General features: G+C 45.2%; 1 long non-coding RNA gene across 1 annotated transcript in view; it reads right to left on the bottom strand.

The window, feature by feature from the left end:
• Positions 1 to 19,181, bottom strand: part of LOC112445986 (uncharacterized) — a 35,775-nt gene extending 16,594 nt beyond the window's left edge. The window contains exon 1 of the long non-coding RNA XR_009493912.1: positions 13,283 to 19,181. This is a non-coding gene — a long non-coding RNA (uncharacterized lncRNA). The remainder of the gene's footprint in view (positions 1 to 13,282) is intronic.
• Between the last annotated feature and the right edge of the window lie 3,040 nt (positions 19,182 to 22,221).

Here is a 22,221-nt window from a genome sequence, read left to right as displayed (position 1 = left end):
TCTGATGCTGGGAGGGATTGGGGGCAGGAGGAGAAGGGGATGACAGAGGATGAGATGGCTGGATGGCATCACTGACTCAATGGACGTGAGTCTGAGTGAACTCCGGGAGTTGGTGATGGATAGGGAGGCCTGGTGTGCTGCGATTCATGGGGTCGCAAAGAGTCGGACACTACTGAGTGACTGATCTGATCTGATCTGAGAACACATATATCATCTTACTAGGGCATCCAGAGATGCCACTTCCAGTTTATCAAGTCTTATCAACATAAAGACATCAATATTGTGGACCAAAGGGCAAAGCACTTATAGCTTCTTAAGAAGGGAGAAGGTTGAATTTTCAGGAGACATATTTAGATGAGCATGCCATCAATGCCAAGGAAAAATGTACAGTTGTATTAGTTAACCTTTTGTGATTGGATAGAAAAGAAATTAGTGGTCAGTAGGAATTGGCAAGAGTTCTCTAAAAATAAGTCTGGCCAAGAGCACATGGGGCACAAAAGAGAAATTGGAAATCAGTTCATTTTGTCTTGATAATGTGTACAAAAGAATGATTGAGAGGAGAGGAGGTAGAAGAGATAAAATGCATGGATAAGATGTTTATTATTTATATGTTGTGTTTACCCACACAATTCTTATTCATCAATAGTTGGAAATTAAATGTAATTTGTTCCCCTTTGTTGGTGTAGGAATGGACTATGAAAATGTTATCTTGTATTTCTTGGGACTTAGTGAAAGCTGGAGTCAAAAATGCAGGACAAATTCCATATGCTGTGAAGTTCTGCCACCAGGGGCTAATCTACCAAGCCAAGATGCCTCATGATGAGAAATTATCCCACATGGCAACATGTTCCCCAAATGGAAGCAAAGATAAATCTCTCATATTGCTCTTTTAATCAACAGGAAGAAAAACTTTCCCCCATTTTGGCAAATTTATTGTTTTTGCTATTATAAGAATAATACATCACACTGTTGATTGTAAATTTTTCAAAATATGAAATAAAATATGAAAAAGTAAAAGTGTTAGTCACTCAATTGTGTCTGACTCTTGTGACCCCATGGACTGTAGCCCACTGGGCTCCTCTGTCCGTGGAGTTTTCCAGGCAAGAACACTGGAGTGAGTAGCCATTCCCTTCAGGGGATTTTCCTGACCCAGAGATCAAATCCGGGTCTTCTGCATTGCAGGCAGATTCTTTACCAACTGAGCTATAGTGGCTCAAGATCAAAATAAAGTATGAAAGTCACTAAAAAGTCTAACTTGATCCAGTGATAATCACTGTTAATGGTTTCATAATACTCTTTTATTATTTTCTTGCTGAATGAAAGGAAGGGTGGGTAGGTAGATGGATAAAAAGCTTTATAATCTGTCTCTCTTACTTGATATATTGCAGGCATTTTTTCCTTATATTAATAAAAATATCATGTAGGGATGTGAGAGTTGGACCATAAAGAAGGCTGAATGCCAAAGAATTGAAGCTTTCGAACCTTGGTGCTGGAGAAGACTCTTGAGAGTCCCTTGAACAGCAAGGAGATCAAACTAGTTAATCCTAAAGGAAACCAACCCTGAATATTCATTGGAAGGATGAAACTCTGAAGCTCCAGCACTTTGGCCACCTGAAGTGAAGAGCTTACTTATTGGAAAAGACCTTGATGCTGGGAAAGATTGAGGGCAGGAGAAGGGGGCAATAAAGGATGAGACTGTTGGATGGCATCACCGACTTAATGGACATGAGTTTGAGCAAATTCCAGGAGATAGTGAAGGACAGAGAAGCCTGGCATACTGCAGTCCTCAGAGTCAAAAAGAATTGGACACGACCTAGCAACTGAACAACAACAATAGAAATGCAAAGATATAGAGATTGCTTCTCTTCTAACAATCGCATAATATTCCATTATATGGCTGTTACCATGATTTATTTAACCAAATCACTATGACAAAAGATTGACTTGTTTTCATTTTCAACTGTTTTATTATTAATGGTGCAATTAATATTCTTGCACATGAACTTTGTACTCTTATCCAGTTATTCCTAGAGGACAGAGTCCTTGGACTATTGGGTCAAAGATCCTGTAAATTCGAAATTTTGAATTACTATTGCTTAATTGCTTTCAGAGTACATCATGAGAAACGCTGGACTGAAAGAAGCACACGCTGGAATCAAGATTGCCGGGAGAAATATCCATAACCTCAGATATGCAGATGACACCACCCTTATGGCAGAAAGTGAAGAGGAACTCAAAAGCCTCTTGATGAAAGTGAAAGAGGAGAGTGAAAAAGTTGGCTTAAAGCTCAACATTCAGAAAACTAAGATCATGGCATCTGGTCTCATCACTTCATGGGAAATAGATGGGGAAACAGTGGAAACAGTGTCAGACTTTATTTTTGGGGGCTCCAAAATCATTGCAGATGGTGATTGCAGCCATGAAATTAAAAGATGTTTACTCCTTGGAAGGAAAGTTATGACCAACCTAGATAGCATATTAAAAAGCAGAGATATTACTTTGCCAACAAAGGTCCATCTAGTCAAGGCTATGGTTTTTCCTGTGGTCATGTATGGATGTGAGAGTTGGACTGTGGAGAAAGCTGAGCACTGAAGAACTGATGCTTTTGAACTGTGGTGTTGGAGAAGACTCTTGCGAGTCCCTTGGACTGCAAGGAGATCCAACCAGTCCATCCTAAAGGAGACCAGTCCTGGGTGTTCATTGGAAGGACTGATGCTGAGGCTGAAACTCCAGTACTTTGGCCACCTCATGTAAAGAGTCGACTCATTGGAAAAGACCCTGATGCTGGGAGGGATTGGGGGCAGGAGGAGAAGGAGACGACAGAGGATGAGATGGCTGGATGGCATCACCGACTCGATGGATGTGAGTTTGAGTGAACTCTGGGAGTTGGTGATGGATAGGGAGGCCTGGTGTGCTGCGATTCACGGGGTCGCAAAGAGTCAGACACTACTGAGCGACTGAACTGAACTGAACTGAATTCTTTCAGGAAGGGTTCTATAAATTTCTACTTCCACCAACAGTGCAAGAGAGTTCCTGTTTTTCCCACCTCCTAGAAACAGTAACTGTCATTGTTTACATGGAGGTCAAGCTCTGCCATATGTTTCATGGCCATTGGTATTGTTTCTTTTGTAAATTGTTTTCTAAATTATCTATTGTCTTTGGTCAACTTTTCTCTTAGGGAATTTCTTTTTTTATTACTGATTTCTAAGTACAGGTTACTTATTAGGGACATAATCTTTCTAATTATAGGGAGATATTTTTAGAAAGCTATTTTAATAAATGTTCCCGGTTACTGAGGAAAGGATGTAATATTATGATTAAATAATTGGCCGTTCATATACTGAGATCCTCCTCAGCTCTAGGCTAGAAGATATGCACTGGGCAAAGATATGGAAGATGCATGCAGATGCACCTTCCCCGAACTCAAGGTGCTGATTGTTTAAAGTAAGAGATAAACCAAACGACAAATAAATAGATGCCACATCACATGAAATGTCACAAGAGAGTTACAGGCAAGGTTCAGTGAGGGCCCAGCAGGAGAGGGTTGGCTCTGGTCCAGAAGAGCAATAAAGGCTCCCGCTCTCTTCCCTGGTTATCCTGGTTGTCTACCATGATTGGCTTAAGCTGTTTGTATTTTTCTTTCTTCGTTTCTTTCTTTTTTTCAGTAAAGTATTTTTTTTTAATTGAAGTACAGTTGATTTACAATGCTGTGTTAGTTTCAGGTGTACAGCAAAGTGCTGTGTGTGCATGTGTTTATGTATGTTCGTGTGTGTGTTTATGTGTTTTCATGTGTGTGTAAGTGGCTTCAGTCATGTCTGACTCTTTGTGACCCTATGGACTGTAGCCTGCCAGGCTCCTCTGCCCATGGGATTCTCTAGGCAAGAATACTTGAGTGGGTTGTCATGCCCTCCTCCCAAGGATCTTCCTGAGATAGGGATTGAACCCACCTCTCTTTTATCTCCTGCATTGGCAGGCTGATTCTTTACCACCAGCTCCACCTGGTAAGCCTATATATATGCTTTTTCAAATTCTTTTCCCATACGGGTTATTTTCTTACTGATTTGTCAGTGGGTTACTCAAATGTGCTATCATAGAAACAGCATCTTGGACTCTGCCGGGATGTTTTGAATTCAGAAATATGGTGGAGTGGGGTTGTTGGGAGAGAGAGAAATTTTCATTTAACAACTTCCCCTCTTCCATCCCCTATTCCTATCAGAGAATGCACAGGCCTGGAGTGAGGCTCCCATAAGAACCAAGTCCCAGACCACTGGAATAATACACCAAGCTCAACTTAGGAATGGTGCTTTACACTGAATGAGTTTAGGCTAAATCCCCAAAGCAACTGGCAGGCTTTGAGGAGCTTTAAGTAGAGGGTTGTGCCTCCTATTCATGCTATGAAAGCGCTTTAGCTGCTATGTGGAGGGTGGGTTCAAGGAGAGCAAACTGGAAGGTAGGAAGGCAGAGCTGCTGTAGGATGTAGATGCAGGCCTGAACTGAGGCTCATCCATGGAGTGGAAAGATGGTACAGAGGTGGGAACTGGTGACTATCTGCACATGGGGGATGGTGAGGGTTAGTGATGGTGCCATTCACTGAGCTAGACAGCAGATGGGAAGAAGCAAGTGTGGGAGTTTAGTCGAGAAGAAGTTCCTGTGGGATGCGGAATGAAGATACCCAGACAGCAACCACATATGAGAGTCCACAGCCCATGGCCAACTCTCATCTGGAACTCCAAAACTGGGATTAAAATATACACACTATTGGTGGCTCAGACAGTAAAGAATCTGCCTCCAAGATAGGAGACCCAGGTTCAATTCTTGGATGGGGAAGATCCCCTGGGGAAGAAAATGGTAGCCCACTCCAGTGTTCTTGCCTGGAAAATCCCATGAACAGAAGAGCCTGGTGGGCTACAGTCCATGGGGTTGCAAAGAGTCGGACACAACTGAGTGACTTTCGCTTCACATATACAAAACAGATAACCAACAAGGATCTATTGTACAGCTTAGGGAACTATTCTCAATATTTTGTAATAACCTATAAGGGAAAAGAATCTGAAACCGTATATAATACACAATAGGTCCTCCCTGGTGGCTCAGTCAGAAAAGAATCCGCCTGCAATGCAGGAGACCAGGATTCTTTCCCTGGGTGGGGAAGATCTCCTGGAGAAGGAAATGTCAACCCACTCCACTGTTCTTGCCTGGAAAATCCCATGGGGAGAGGAGCCTGGCATGCTACATACAGTCCATGGGGTTGCAAAGAGTCAGACACAACTGAGCAACAAAAACAGCAACAAACTGCTGTACACCTGAAACTAACACAACGCTGTACGTCAACCACACTTCAATAAAAATGTAAAACTTTTAAAATTTAAATGAAAAGTTAAAAAATAAAGCTATGAGGCTGCAGCCTGTCAGTGAGCACTGACATCCTGGAATCACCCTCGCAGCGGCAGGATGAGCAGCAGAGGCGGCCCAGAACCCTAGGGAAACCCACAGAGGGAGCGGCCCGCTGGACGACCAAGGACCCCTGGATGGATGCCGCCGTATGCGTCAAAACAAACTGAAGACTTGTTCTCCAGCCCAAGCTCAACACTTTAAAATACTGTCTCCAGGATTTCCATTCCCAGTTCAGTCAAACCACGTTTCTCACGTCTACATAAATGGCTGAAGAAACCAACCTCAGGGTGTGTGGTGTCTCTGTCACCAGGCTCATTCAGTGACTTTTGCGCAATCCCAACTAGCCTTCTATTTCTGGGGCTCTGCTTTCTCACCATACATCCTCTTCATCTCATGCATAGCCCCGTGGAGAAATATTTCAACATAAGGAAGCATATAATGCGGAGGAAGAGAAAACACACCCTCTAAGTGCTGATGCTTTCGTTGAAATGAGGTGCATCCACCAGCTGCGCTGGGGCTGGGGCCAGTTGGGCAGACTGGGAACCAGATGGCAATGATTTGTCTGCCAGACAAGTGTGTCTGACCCTTGCCTAACAGAAAAGTAATTTTTAGCACTGAGTAGGGAGGATTTGCTCTTGCTTTAACATGATCTATTTTTCCACTAGTCAAGACTCATTCAACTGCCCTCCCAGAGCCCTTTCTTATACTCTGGTCTGAATCACACTTTGAGAAATTAATTATTCACCATCTTGTATCATCAGTTGTGCCCCCAGATACATTAGAAGTTCCCCAAGGGGGCCAGAGACCGTGATATTACTTCTCATGGAGACTCCAGGTACCCGGGGCTGGTCTGCATCCGTGGGAGGCCTTGGTGATGTATGGTGAATCAGGCACTGTGACCACTGTGACCCACAGTCCTGTTCCTCACAAGCAGGGAAACTGAACCCCATGGAGGCTCAGCAGTGTGTCCACAGAGCTGAAGGAGCAATACCAAGATTCTCGAGCAGAGCTGTGACTGGTCACAAGCACAGCTCTGGCCAGCCCCCCTGCACTTATTAGCCATATGAGCTGGGGCAAGTTACCCTGCCTCTGTGTCTACTTCTGCAAAACAGAATCTGTGTGAGTAGAGCTCAGGGAAAGCCTGAAGATTGAGTGGGCAGATCCAGAGAAAGCCAAGAAAACCATATCATTTCAGTGAAATATTTGCTACTTCTAAGTATATAGCACAAGTTCACTGAACAACTACATTTTCAATTCATCTCTACCCAGAGTGAAGTTGGGAGTGGAGCTTCTTGTTCCCCAAGCACAGGACTTTTCCTTCCAAACACAGGGGTCCTTGTGCCTTAGAGCACTGTCCAGGTTGCATCAAAACTGAAACATCTACTGTCAGGGCAGAGACCTGCGCCCAGGCCCTGAAACTGGGAGAGAAGTGTGAAGGCAAGTAATCAGAGGCAGAATGCACTGTGAAGGAGGCAGGGTAAGCCCACGAGGACCACGCCGGGTACTGGTGGTGGGAGAGGAAGGACAGGTTGCCTCACTCCCCAGAGCCCCTCCCACTCCTTGAATCCAGGCTGTGTTCTCTTGTAATATGGAAGAACATGTGTGACTCCATATTGGATCTGCTCCTTTTACTTTAGCCTTTGTATTCTATTGCTTTTGCTACAAGTACAGAATGTTGCCTACAACCTGAAATACATATGATAGCCAGTTCTCAAGGATCTAACCTTCAAAGGTATAACGCTTCATCCAGAAATGATATAATATATGAATAGTATAACCATTCATACAGAAATTAAAAGTCACAGAACAGAGAATAACATTTGTCTTGTTGGAGGTTTACAGGAATATTGTGATCTGACCTATGGAAACAGCAGCAAGAATAAAGGATTTCCATGCCAAGAAGTTTGTAGCAACCAAACACACCCCCTCCACTCTTAGTATAAAAGAAACCTGAATTCTAACTTCGGTAAGAAGGTTCTTTGGGATACTAGTCCACCATCTTCTCAGTTTGCTGACTTTCTAAATAAAGCCACTATTCCTTGCCCCAGCAACTGGACTTACTGGCCTGTCTTGCAACGAGCAGTATGAGTGTAGATTCGGGAACACACTCAGTTACACCCCTCTGCTGAGTTATAAATAAATCCCCATGATCTGTGTATGCCACCTCTGTGTGCTCTTATCCTCATGCCCCAGCCCATCCTCCTATCTCCAGAACTTCGGCCACTAGCATATCCTTTCTCCCTTCCACCATCATTGCTGCTTTCATTATATAGCGTTTGTACTTATCTATTTGCTTTATTCATTGGTTGGTTTTAGAGTATGCTTCATTAGCACCCAGTTTAAGAAAAAACTAGCAAACTAGACCGTGTTTGCTAAGGGGTGTGTATTTAGGTGATACACTACAAAGAGACGGGCTTCCCAGGTGGCCCTAGTGGTAAAGAGCCCACCTGCAATGCAGGAGACGTGGGATTGATCCCTGGGTCAGGAAGATCCCCTGGAGAAGGAAATGGCAGTCTACTCCAGTATTCTTGCCTGGAGAATCCCATGGACAGAGGAGCCTGGTGGCCTAACAGTCCATGGGGTCTCAAAGAGTCAAACACAACTGAGCAACTTAGCACGCATGCTAAAAAGAGCACCCATACTACCCAAGGCACCGTCGCACGCACCACACACATACCAACTCAGAGTCAATCTTTTAAACAGCCTCATCGGCCTTCATTCTGTTATAATCTTCACATCACATTTAAAGAAAGTGAGCACAGAGAGATAAAGTATTCTTCCCAAGGATATGCAGAAAGTGAGTAGAGGAACCAAGAAGTGAATGGACACCTTCTGTCCTCAGAATCCATGTTCTTACCACTGCACTATGCTGCCTTGTAAAATACAAACAAAAACACGTGGGAATGATTGTTTCAGAAGTCAGCACAGTACTTACCTTTAGGGGAGGAAAGAGATAGATGTCAGAGAGGAATGAAGGGGAGATGGCCAAGGTCCCCTCATGGCTTAGGTGGTGGTTGCATGCATGCTCAGTCCATCAGTCATGTCTGACTCTTTGAGACCCTATGCACATTAGCCCGCCAGGCTTGTCTGTCCATGGGATTTTCCAGGCAAGAATACTGGAGTGGGTTGCCATTTCCTTCTTCAGGGGATCTTCCTGACCAGGGATCAAACCCACACCTCCTGCGTCTCAAGCATTGGCAGGTGGATTCTTTACCACTGAGCCACCTGGGAATCCCAGGTGATGGTTACATAGGATTCGTTTTGTAATGATTTGTTGAGCTGCAGGTGCCTCTTATGTAACACACACTACTGAGGGCTAGAGGAAGGAGCGCCCTGAGCTCGCAGCTGTGGTTTCTAACTTGGATGGGTGGAAAGCTAGAAGCTACACCTCAGGATTTGCTTCTCAGCCCGGTCCTCCCACAGCACGTTGGGGTCCCCTGCTTCATGTTGTGGGCACTGTGGCACAGCCTCCTGGGCACCAAAGGAGCCAGCGTGCCTGAGAGGCTCATGTGATTGAAAAAACTGCTATCCTGGGCTCCCTCATTCTGGGCCATGAAGGCAGGGTAGGGGCTTCTTCCAAACTTCCCTGGAAAGTCCTCCAGAATAATCCACCAGGAAGACCAGAGCAAGGCTCAGCCCAAGGCAGCCAGGGTCAGGGCGGGGCTGGGTCCGGAGGGAACGGGCAAGGCCCCCAGTCCTCCACGTGCTCATCTTGCCTGACTGTGACCTCCCAGCCTTGACCCTCCTCTCCATGCCATCTGAGACCCCCACAGGCACAGACCCCTCAGACCTCTGCCCTCATCGTTGCTCTCACTTACTCTTCACTGGCTGGTGGCAAAGAGCCATTGTCCACTCTGCCCAGAACGAGGCTCGGCTCTTTCATGGGATTTTCAGATAGTGAGGCAGGGGACTTGGGCCTCCAACCCTAGTCCCGTTTGAAGTCAGTGGGACCCTGACAAGTCACAGTGTTCTTCTCATGGCCCGTGGTTCCTCACAGGGGGGCCCCCACGGTGTCATTTCTCCCGGGAGGGATGACTCGTCACTTTAGGGAGAGCCTGTGTCTGCAATTTTGGATTCTGGCACTGGTACACTGATGATGACACCAGAATTCCCCTTCCATTCCAGACTTTAAAGTCCAGCCTGCTTCCTGGCTCCCCCTCACGGGGTCCAGCCCTGTGAATTCAGCAAGGTCAGCACAGTCCCCTCCCCTCACTCACAGTCTGCTCACTCCCCCTGGGCCAGTACACTCACTCCCAGATCAGCCCTGTCTCCTGACTGCCTAACACTCTTTCCCTGCCAGTGTCAGGGGGGTTTGCAATATGGGATACACCATGTCAACTCTTCTATTAATTCTCTCGTCTAATCCTTATTTAAATACAGCTCCTGGCACACAGGAGTGGGCCCATAAATATTTCTTGACTGGACACCTCCTCACAATGATCTTTTATGGGAGGTACTATTAATGTCTCCATTTCATAGATGAGAAATTAAGGCTCAGAGATGTTAAATAACCAACCCAAGGTCACAATGACTAGTGTCAAAGCTCAAATTCCAAGGCCATGTCTGTTCCTAGGTCTTATGTACTCACCCCATTGGTCTTCTTGGTCTTCTACAGTTCATTCATTTATTTAACAAATATTATTTCAGTATCTACTATGTGCCAGGAACCATTCCAATTTCTTGGACGCAGTAGAAAATAAAATAGAGAAAATTTCTGCTTTAAGGAGCTTACATTCTAATGAGGGACACAGACATAAAATATGATAAATAAGTAACATTTATAGTATGATTAATAGTGGTAGAAGCTGATGAAGAAATAAAGAAGGGAAAGAAAGAATGGGGTGTCATTTTAAATGGGGTGAGCAGGAAGGCTTCACAAAGAAGGGGTAGCTGAGTAAAGACCTGAAGGAGGTGAGGGAGACGCCTCCTAAGAAACCCATGGGGAAGAGCACCAGGTTCAAAGGCCTGAGGCAAAGAGGATTCTTGGTGAGTCCCAGGAATAGTGAGGGATCCCACGTGGTTAGAGCAGGGTCACCGAGGGAGACGGCAGTGGGGCTCAGGGTAGCGGGGCCAGGTTGCATAGGGCCTTAAGCCATTGTCCATAGTGGTGTGAACCCTGAGGGCCACGGAATTCATCAGAAGACTTTGAGGGGCAGCATGCTGTGTTCTGATGTGCTTTCGACAAGATGCCTCTGCCTGTAGATTGAGACTTGAGGAAAAGCCAGGCCAACACATCAGACAGCTAGGAGGCTGCAGTGCTGACCCAGATAGGATATCACGGTGGTTTGATGGGGTGGCGGCAGTAGAGGCGGTGGGAGATGGTTGATTCGGAATAGAGTTTGTAGATGGTGCTACCAGGATTCCAGACCTCCGTACCCACTTGCCTGCTGGACACCTGCAAGTTCCCTGGCACCCCAGACTCATCATCTCCCCCAAGAAACTGTCATCCCTGCTGTACTCTAGTCTCTGTTAATATAACTCCACCTAGACAGTGGTCCATCACCCTCAAGCTTCCACATGCAATCAGCCACCCTGTCCCATCCAATCTGCTCTCTCCCACCTCATTCCCACTCCTCTCCCTCCTCCAGTGCCACGTCCCTCTGCCTGGATTCTCAAGTCTCCTTCCTCTAGCCTGGGCTCAGCAGTCTCCACATTGTACCAGATGGATCTTTATGGGAAACAGACCACATCTGTTTAAAACTCTTGTAAGACTCTCTGTTGCCTGTTGAATAAAGACCAAATTCTCTGACCCAAAGCCGTCTAAAAGAAATAGATTGTGAGCCACACAGGTAGTTTGGCTTTCTCTAGTAGCCACATTTTTAAAAGTAAAGAGAAAACAGGTAAAATTAATTATAAATATTAATATGTGGTTTAACATGTAATCAACACAGAGATATTGAGATTTATATATATAGTTATATATAAATAATACACACACACAGTCTTTGAAATCCAGTGTATAATTTACATTTACAGCACATCCCCATTTGGAACAGACACATTTCACACAATCAGTATCAATGTATGGGTACCAGATTAGACAGTCCAGTTCCAGCCTTTCAGCCAGATCCCTCTCCCATGGTCTTTTCTTCCTCCTCTCCTTTCTGATCCTTGTCCCCATTCCACCTTCCCCTGCCACTTGTTCCTCTTGCTCTTGCAGATCCTACCAGCCTAGAGTACCCCAAACACACACGCTATTTCCTGACTCCCCACGCTTGCATATAAACACAGTGATGCACAGCAACAGGTCTGTACCTGCTCTCAAGAGCCAATTCTGCACATCTCTTCCCCACATCCCATTCAGTGATGCCATATTAGTGGCTTGACATGAACTATGGTGGGAGTATTTACATCACAGAGATTGGTAAACACTGTAAATCAGGTTTTTGGGGAGGATGGGGACCACTTGCTAAACATACGACTGCACATAATGCCCTTGTATAAATCCTCTTCCTGCACTCCTAGTTCATCTGACACAATTATCATCTAGTGCACTGTCTGTGGAGATTTGCCCTCCTACTCATCTTCAAGTTTGAAAAAAGAGTGTAGTTTTCTGTATCCAACTCTTAGCATATGAATTCCTCCCTCCTCCTCTGTTTCTCATTTCTCTGAATACCCTATCATAATTATCACAGTATATAAGAGACCATAAAGAGAAGAAGTTTATAAGTTTGAAAATGAAACCCATCTGGGAATGAATCCTGCCTCCTCTACTTACTGGTGATGTAGCCTCAGGCAAGGTACTTAATTACAATGAACACTTATTTCCACACCTGAAAAGAGGTTTAAAAATGCATCACCACGAAATTATCGTGATGATTAAATTATATAAATTGTTTAGTCTATTACCTGGCACATACCAGACACTCAAAAACATTTAGATATTATTAAGTCTTTCAGTATTTATCACTTGTATAAAGTACTTGCTCAAACACTTTTGTTAAAATAAATGTTGAATGAAATTTCAGAAATTCTTCAAGTCTAAATCAGAGAGCGTATGAGTCAGAATTCCAGCTGGAGACAGATGGTACATACACTTAAAGAGATGACTAAGACGGGTTTGTTAAAGGACTCTTTACAAAGGTCTGAGCAGAGCTAGGTTAAGTTCAGGCTTGGCAACAGTCTGTTACCACCTCTAGACATGAAGATGTGATGGGGGAGCACTGCCCTGAACCCAGTGAGAACCATAGCTGTAGGAAAGGCCACCTTTTCCTACAACCATAGCTGTAGGAAAAGCTACAGCCTCCATGAAGGAACCTAGCAGGTGTCAACCATCGAGCTGGGGTTGGAGAGACAATCCACCTCAACTTCCTCCAGCTTATCTGGAGGACCCCCAGATGGTGCTTCCCACTGGCTAAACCCAGGTCAAGCCCAGGGCACGGAGCCCTCACACAGCTCCTAAAGATCAGCCTCTTGGGCAAGGTGGGCTGGAGGCTCAAAAGAAGACTCGAGAGAGAGGTTTTAAATGGATTGAAGCCCCTTCAGCCTGCAGGTGTCTGGTCTTGCTTACACACCAGAGATAATAACCAATGAGACTGAGTCTTGAAGGATAGAATCTGATAGCAAGCATTCATATGGGCCAAGTTTGTTTTCTCAACTGTAAGAGGGTTGATTGCATTCTATAACCCTCACTTGGTTGGCACCTAACCATTCTTGGAGTCAGGAAGTCCTTCCCTATGTCTCACTTCAAAAAATTCCCACCACAACAGAAACATATTGTATTTAAAGAATTCTCTATAGAGAGGGAAAAGAACTGGTGTGTAGATAGACTGATAGCCTCAACTGAAACACCACTATAGAAAAGCCTGGTGGGCTGCAGTCCATGGGGTCACAAAACAATCAGACACAACTTAGCGACTAAACAACAAACAACAAAACGGTGTTTTACCTTTGCAACAGATCATCACAGTCCTTTTAATTTTTCCTCTGTGGTCCTCTTTTCCAACTTTCTGGTCCCTCTGTAGAAACGGCCTGTTGAATATTCTACTGATTCAGAAGAACTGTTAAAATGTTGGTGTGATTATCTTTGCTGTTTTTGTCCACCTGGAAGAAGACGGTTTTCTTGGAAATGGCTAGGAGGAGATTGTAATCATTTCCTGGTTTTTATCGTGGAAGCTCTTCGGCTTCTCCACAAACCCTTTATTCTGGAGAAAACAGTTATGGCCGCATCAACTTCACTTCCCTGCCTGCCCTAAAATATGCTCTTCTGAGTCTTCCCTTCCCTGCTAACCATTTCTAAAAGTACCGGCTGAAGCCCATTCCACACAAAGGGGCCCCAGGAGCAGGTAGGCAGTGAAGGATCCAGACGCATCCAGCATGCTGACTGCTCCAGTAGAATGTAAGCCCCACGAAGACAGGGGCCGCATCTGCCTGCTCGCCTGTGTCCCCAGTGCCCAGTCTACTGCCTGGCACGTACCAAGTGCTCAGTGTTTTTACACACTGAATAAATGAATGAATGCACACTGTGTGCCAAACACTCTCGTGTATAAAATACGGAGATCTTGTTTTTCACATGTGCAAACTGAGAGTCCAATATTATTTAAAGTGTCAGCAGTGGGCAAGGCCTCAACATCAGACCTTCTGGCTTTTGTAGTCAAATGCACCCCACTTGCCATCTAAGATCCTTCCTTCAAACAAGCCACTTTGCTTCACCTTTGCTATTCCCTCGGCCAAGCTTAATTTTTCAGTAATAAGTCCTGGACCACAGGGGATGCCATGATCATGAGCTCCTCTCTCCACAGTTAATTAACCCATATGTGTTATTGTTGTTGTTTGGTTTGTTGCTAAGTCATGTCCAACTCTTTGCGACCCCAGGGACTGTAGCCCACCAGGCTCCTCTGTTCATGGGGATTTTCCAGGCAAGAATACTGGAATGGGTTACCATTTCCTTCTCCAGGGGATCTTCCCAACCCAGGAATCGAATCTGAGTCTCCTGATTGGCAGGCAGATTCTTTACCACTGAGCCACCAGGGAAGCCAGTGCAGGAGACTCGGGTTCAATTTTTGAGTCAGGAACATCCCTTTGAGGAGGAAATGACAACCCACTTCAGTATTCTTGCCTGGAAAATCCCATGGACAGAGGAGCCTGGCGGGCTCCTGTCCACAGGGTCGCAAAAGAGTCAGACACGACTTAGCAACTAAGCAACAACAACCCATATGTGTTATTGTCTCTTTAACATTTGTCTTGGCCCAGGATCTTCCCCATCTAATCCTAAGATCTGCAGCCACTTTGGGGGAGATTCTGAGTATAGCCTAGAGGCTTCTCTTTGAGTAAGCTACTGTTGAGATATCAGAAACCTTAGCTGCCCCAGAGCCACCACCTGCCAGTGGTGGGCTTCACGACCCAGTGGTCTGGCAGCTTCTGGGGTATCCCTGGTCTGGGTGGAAGCCTGTCTAGTTTCAGGCTCTCCTAGGGTACCACATCAAGCTGTAACCTGGCTCCAAATTGAGATTTCCCGGAGTTTCTGCCTCCAGGCACCTCCATAGACTCCTGGACATCCCTGGCCTAAGAGCCCCAGGGAGTAGTGGCCCTCCACCCCTACCCTTCCATGCAGTGCCTCACCATCCAGGCTGTCTCCTCACACACAGTCAGGACTACCTGTACCAGGACTCCTGTAGCCTTTGCCTGCCCTGGCTGTGTTTTTGGCAGAGCCACCTGTGGAGCTAGCAAACCCTTGAGTGAAAGGCATGCTTTCATCCGTTTGCAGTCCCTTCTCCTCCACTAAGAATCTTACAAAACTAACTCTTATGTGCTGGCCTCAGGACAGTGTCACATTTCAGAAGCACAGGACAACAGCTAAAATATAATTTTAAAAGAATTTCTTTCTTTCTCATTCCTCACTCAAGTCATTACAGAAGCTAGACAAAGACAGGAATTCGTGAACATGCACATTTTCGCTTCCATCTCCTTGGCTCAGAGTTGTTTTGAGAGGCTGTCCTCCTATCCCTGAAGAAATCTCCTCTATCCTCTGCCTCCACCCCCATTCCCTTTCTCCCTGGGACCGTGTTCTATGGCTCCATGTGGCTTCTCTCCCAGCAAAAGGATCTTTCCCAAGTTGGGGAGAAGTCAAGAGTACACAATTAGAGAATTCTTTCTAGATGCTGGGAGGGAGGGAGCAGTGAGTGCACACACTGACATCAACTCTCATCCATCAGTTCAACAGTTTTCAGAATAGGAATAGCCTCATGATTTCAATCTTAGCCACTAACCACTAGAAACATGTTTCTTTCTAAGCTTTCTGATGTTTAAAGTGTCACGTTAATGATTACCATCCCTCCTTGGTGACAGAGCCAGCTGGCTGGTGAAAAACACCAACTCTGTGCTTGAAGCTGGCTCAGGAGTCCTAGTTGGTTGGTTGGTTTTATCTGGTAGAGGTGGGGAAAAGCTGCAGCCCTGCATCAGGGCTCTAGCTTGTGTGGCATAGCCTGTTCACTCATTTATTCAGTCAGCCACTATTTTCTGTGCAGCCATTATTAGTCCTGTTCTCTGCTACTAATACAAACAGAAGAAATAGAGATGAGTAAGTCTCAGCCCTCACCTTCAAGGAGGTGACTGATCCTCCTTGAAGGTGATTGATCACACGATTGCTGCCTTAGCAGCAGTGATCTCATCAATCATAACACAGTTCCAAGGTGTTAAAGCAGACATAGAAGCAGGGCACCATGGGGTCCTTAGGACAGAACAACTCACTCTGATGTAGGATAGAGATTGATCAGTATAAGAAGTCTTCCCAGATGGCTCAGCAGGTAAAGAACCTGCCTGCAATGTAGGAGATACAGGAGATGCAGGTTCAATCCCTGGGTCTAGAAGATCCCCTAGAGGAGGAAATGGCTACCCACTACAGTACCCTGATGATGGGAAAGATTGAGGGCAGGAGGATAAGGGGATGACAGAGGATGAGTTGGTTGGATGGCATCACTGACTCAATGGACATGAATTACATCAGATTCCAGGAGATAGTGAAGGATGGTGAAGCCCGGCATGCTGCAGTTCATGGGGTCACAAAAAGTTGGACACAACTTAGCAACCAAACAACAACAACCAGTATTCTTGCCTGAGAAATCCCATGGACAGAGGAGCCTGGTGGGCTCCAGTCCGTGGAGTCGCAAAGAGTCAGACACTACTGAGCAACTAAGCATGCAAGAAGCGTGCTTATCACTTCAGAGGAAGTGATATTTGAGCTGAGTCAAAAGAGAAAAGTAGAAGCACTTCAGAGGAAGAATGAAATACAAGTATTTCAGGAAAAAGCCATGGAACAGGCAATGCCATAGTTGCATGAGAGGGGGTGCTAAGTTTGGGGAAGGGTGAAAAGTTTAGAACAGTTGGAGGACATGTGAAGCAGAGTGTGGGAGGGGATACTGGGAAGTAGGTGGGGGCAAGAATATGAAGGACCTTGGACAGTTTTACAAATATATTGGAGGAAAATAGAAAAAATGAAAAATTACCTGTACTCCTCATCCTTTATCAAATGTTACAGAAAGTACTACACAATGGAAATTTCTTCTTTGCACATCCAAAATCATCATACCAAGGAAACCTCTGCTAATAGCTTAATAAATGTCCTCCCCATCTCCTAAATTTTGGCAGGTATTTTTATGTATTCAAATTTAAATCACATTTTAAAAGATCGTATACCTATTAACCTGCATTCCCTGCCAACCCCCCTAGTTAGTAACATAGGAGATATTTTTACACGTCAGTTTAAAAATAGGTCAACAAAACAGGCCAGTTTATACAGAACTATTTTGTTGTTTTTAATGGGTAATGAGGAACCAGTAAAGGACCCTAAATTTTGGGGTGAGTGGATTGGATCTGTTTTATGTGGAGGCTGGATAAGAGAGAAGAGGCCAGGGAGCCCACTCAGGGAGGGTAAAGATGAGAACCCCACTGAAAAGCCCATAAGGATGAGATGCAAGAGAGGTTTCTGAGGAAAAATCAGCAAATTGGGATTTCCCTGGTGGTTCAGTGGTTAAGAATCCTTCTGCCAATGGAGGAGACGTGGCTTTGATCCCTTCTCTGGGAAGATCCCACATTCTGTGGAGCAACTAAGCCTGTGTACCACGGCTACTGAAGCCTGCGGGCCCTAGAGCCCGTGCTCCACGAGAGAAGCCGCCACAGTGAGAAACCCCTACACCACAGCTAGAGAGTAGTCCCTGACTATCACAGCTAGAGAAAGTTCACACGCAGCAACAAAGACCCCAAGCAACCAAAAAAGCAAATAGAAATAAATTAATTAGTAAAACCATAAGCAGATTGCAGTGACCAGTGTTGGCAGGGCTGTGAGAAAGCCTTGGTAAAGGTTCACTGTGTGGTAGCACATCGTGTACTCAAAGTAGCTTCCGAAGAAACATTTTAAAAGGAGGATTCAAGGGCAGGAGCTAAGTGAGGCCCCAGGGAGCTGGAAATCTGGAAATAGAGAACTATCATGGGTCAAAATCACTGTCTAACTCTTTCTAGAGTGAGAGTTTCTCATTCCAGTTTCTCTCTGAAGATCCACTTCAAAAACACTCCGTGTGTCTGCCTCTCTGCACACTTGTGCCTAGCTGCCCTAGGAGGCTCTGCAGAACAGGCTGTACTGAAAACAGATCAGGGGTGCATGCGTGTGTTGGGGGGGTGGGTGGGTGGTGGTGGTTCTGAATTCCCTGGGCAATTTCAACACAGAGCAAAGGTAAAGAACCTTTAGTGGGACTTTTTCCATGTCTCTGAGGCCCATTTCCAAATTCTCAGGGAAGGCTGTGATTGGCCCAGCCAGGTCAGGTGTTTACTCTGGTCCAGTCAACTACGGCCATGGTGGAGCTCCAGGCAGAATAACTGTGATGGTAACTCAGCCTAAGGCAGAAGGAAGTGGAGGGGGAAGCAGGAGGGTGGATGCCAATCTTGGCACTGAGATTTTGCAGTTCCACACAGCACAAGCCAATCAGATTTTACGTTTACCTCTTGCCCCTTCCCCTGGGGACAAAGCCCAGGGCTGAGAGGACAGAGTCTTCTATGTCACTGACATGGGTACCATTATGCCGTCTCCACCTGAAAAGACAAAAGGAATGATGTAGACAGCTCAGTCTGAATTGGGGCGGGGCGGGGGAGGGCGGGAGGACCAGGCAAGTAGAAGTGGAAACAAACAGCTGCGAAATGACATTTTGTTGCAATCAGCTTCTGTCATCAGAATGAGTAACCACCAGTGAATGGTGGCTTCATATTTCCACCCAGGTTTGGAGGAGGAAGTGAGGTGGGCAAGAGCTGATCATTGGGAGGCATTTCTCAGGAACCAGCTGCCTTCTGTGCTTTCCTCCACATTCACCTGCATCATAGGCCACTCCTCCTACTCACCTAAGCATCTCCCTAGATGGAGATCGCATCCCGACTTCCAGGAGAGGAGTGGGAACTTGGCCCAACCGCAAGAGATTTCTGTTAGCTGCTCCTCCAACTCAAAGTCAGACTCCTCCTGGGTCCTAAAATAATTACAGACCTCAAGACAGCCCAGGGATGGGTTTGAAACCAGTGGCATCTAATATCCTACTCTTGACCTTTCAACCATGTTTCTGTATTAATACTCCTACCTGTTCCATAAACTATGGATAGATTTAAGTGATTTTCTTCAGTTTTGTTTTTCAGTTCAGTTCAGTTCAGTTCAGCTGCTCAGTCGTGTCCGACTCTTTGGGACCCCATGAATTGCAGCACGCCAGGCCTCCCTGTCCATCACCAACTCCCAGAGTTCACTCAAACTCACATCCATAGAGTCAGTGATGCCATCCAGCCATCTCATCCTCTGTCGTCCCCTTCTCCTCCTGCCCCCAATCCCTCCCAGCATCAGAATCTTTTCCAATGGGTCAACTCTTCGCATGAGGTGGCCAAAGTATTGGAGTTTCAGCTTTAGCATCATTCCTTCCAAAGAACACGCAGGACTGATCTCCTTTAGAATGGACTGGTTGGATCTCCTTGCAGTCCAAGGGGCTCTCAAGAGTTCAAAAGCATCAATTCTTCAGTGCTCAGCTTTCTTCACAGTCCAACTCTCACATCCATACATGACCACTGGAAAAAACATAGCCTTGACTAGACAGACCTTTGCTGGCAAAGTAATATCTCTGCTTCTTAATATGCCATCTAGGGTGGTTGTAAGTTTCCTTTCAAGGAGTAAGCGTCTTTTAATTTCACAGCTGCAGTTACCATCTGCAGTGATTTTGGAGCCCTCCAGAATAAAGTCTGACACTGTTTCCACTATTTCCCCATCTAGTTCCCATGAAGTGATGGGACCAGATGCCGTGATCTTCGTTTTCTGAATGTTGAGCTTTAAGCCAACTTTTTCACTCTCCTCTTTCACTTTCATCAAGAGGCTTTTTGGTTCCTCTTCACTTTCTGCCATAAGGGTGGTGTCATCTGCATATCTGAGGTTATTGATATATCTCCTGGCTATCTTGATTCCAGCTTGTGCTTCTTCCAGCCCAGCGTTTCTCATGATGTACTCTGCATTAGCAGATATGCAGATGATACCACCCTTATGGCAGAAAGTGAAGAGGAACTCAAAAGCCTCTTGATGAAAGTGAAAGTGGAGAGTGAAAAATTTGGCTTAAAGCTCAACATTCAGAAAATGAAGATCATGGCATCCTGTCCCATCACTTCATGGCAAATAGATGGGGAAACATTGTCAGACTTTATTTTTCGGGGGCTCCAAAATCACTGCAAATGGTGACTGCGGCCATAAAATTAAAAGACACTTACTCCTTGGAAGGAAAGTTATAACCAACCTAGATAGCATATTCAAAAGCAGAGACATTACTTTGCCAACAAAGATTTGTCTAGTCAAGGCTATGGTTTTTCCTGTGGTCATGTATGGATGTGAGAGTTGAACTGTGAAGAAGGCTGAGCGCTGAAGAATTGATGCTTTTGAACTGTGGTGTTGGAGAAGACTCTTGCGAGTCCCTTGGACTGCAAGGAGATCTAACCAGTCCATTCTGAAGATCAGCCCTGGGATTTCTTTGGAAGGAATGATGCTAAAGCTGAAACACCAGTACTTTGGCCACCTCATGCGAAGAGTTGACTCATTGGAAAAGACTGTGATGCTGGGAGGGATTGGGGGCAGGAGGAGACGGCAGAGAATGAGATGGCTGGATGGCATCACTGACTCGATGGATGTGAGTCTGGGTGAACTCCGGGAGTTGGTGATGGACAGGGAGGCCTGGCGTGCAAAGAGTTCATGTAAAGAATTCATGGGGTTGCAAAGAGTCGGACACAACTGAGCGATTGAACTGAACTGAACTGAACTGAACTCTGCATTAAGTTAAATAAGCAAGGTGACAATATACAGCCTTGATGTACTCCTTTTCCTATTTGGAACCAGTCTGTTGTTCCATGTCCAGTTCTAACTGTTGCTTCCTGACCTACATATAGGTTTCTCAGGAGGCAGGTCAGGTGTTCTGCTATTCCCATCATTTTCAGAATTCCACAGTTTATGTGATCCACACAGTCAAAGGCTTTGGCATAGTCAGTAAAGCAGAAATAGATGTTTTTCTGGAACTCTCTTGCTTTTTCCATGATCCAGCGGATGTTGGCAATTTGATCTCTGGTGCCTCTGCCTTTTCTAAAACTAGCTTGAACATCTGGAAGTTCATGGTTCACATATTGCTGAAGCCTGGCTTGGAGAATTTTGAGCTAATTTACTTTGCTAGCATGTGAGATGAGTGCAATTGTGTGGTAGTTTGAGCATTCTTTGGCATTGCTTTTCTTTGGGATTGGAATGAAAACTGACCATTTCCAGTCCTGTGGCCACTGCTGAGTTTTCCAAATTTGCTGGCATATTGAGTGCAGCACATCTTTCACAGCATCATCTTTCAGGATTTGAAATAGCTTCACTGGAATTCCATCACCTCCACTAGCTTTGTTCATAGTGATGCTTTCTAAGGCCCACTTGACTTCACATTCCAAGATGTCTGGCTCTAGGTGAGTGATCACACCATTGTGATTATCTGGGTCATGAAGATTTTTTTTGTACAGTTCTTCTGTGTATTCTTGCCATCTCTTCTCAATATCTTTTGCTTCTGTTAGGTCCATACAATTTCTGTCCTTTATTGAGCCCATCTTTGCATGAAATGTTCCCTTGCTATCTCTAATTTTCTTAAAGAGAACTCTAGTCTTTCCCATTCTGTTGTTTCCTCTATTTCTTTGCATTGATCGCTGAGGGAGGCTTTCTTATCCCTCTTTGCTATTCTTTGGAACTCTGCATTCAGATGCTCTATCTTTCCTTTTCTCCTTTGCTTTTTGTTTCTCTTCTTTTCACAGCTGTTTGTAAGGCCTCCCCAGACAGCCATTTTGCTTTTTTGCATTTCTTTTTCTTGGGGATGGTCTTGATCCCTGTCTCCTGTACAATGTCACGAACCTCCGTCCATAGCTCTTCAGGCACTCTATCTATCAGATCTAGGCCCTTATCTATTTCTCATTTCCACTGTATAATCATAAGGGATTTGATTTAGGTCATCCCTGAATGGTCTAGTGGTTTTCCCTACTTTCTTCAATTTCAGTCTGAATTTGGCAATAAGGAGTTCATGATCTGAGCCACAGTCAGCTCCCAGTCTTGTTTTTGCTGACTATATAGATCTTTTCCATCTTTGGCTGCAAAGAATATAATCAATCTGATTTTGGTGTTGACCATCTGGTGATATCCATGTGTAGAGTCTTCTCTTATGTTGTTGGAAGAGGGTGTTTGTTATGACCCATGCATTTTCTTGGCAAAACTCTATTAGCCTTTGCCCTGTTTCATTATGTACTCCAAGGCCAAATTTGCCTGTTACTCCAGGTGTTTCTTGACTTCCTACTTTTGCATTCCAGTCCCCTATA

The sequence above is a fragment of the Bos taurus genome, chromosome 3, assembly GCF_002263795.3.
Source record: "Bos taurus isolate L1 Dominette 01449 registration number 42190680 breed Hereford chromosome 3, ARS-UCD2.0, whole genome shotgun sequence".
NCBI classification, from domain to species: Eukaryota; Metazoa; Chordata; class Mammalia; order Artiodactyla; family Bovidae; genus Bos; species Bos taurus.
This window is presented reverse-complemented; position numbering and strand designations above follow the sequence as displayed.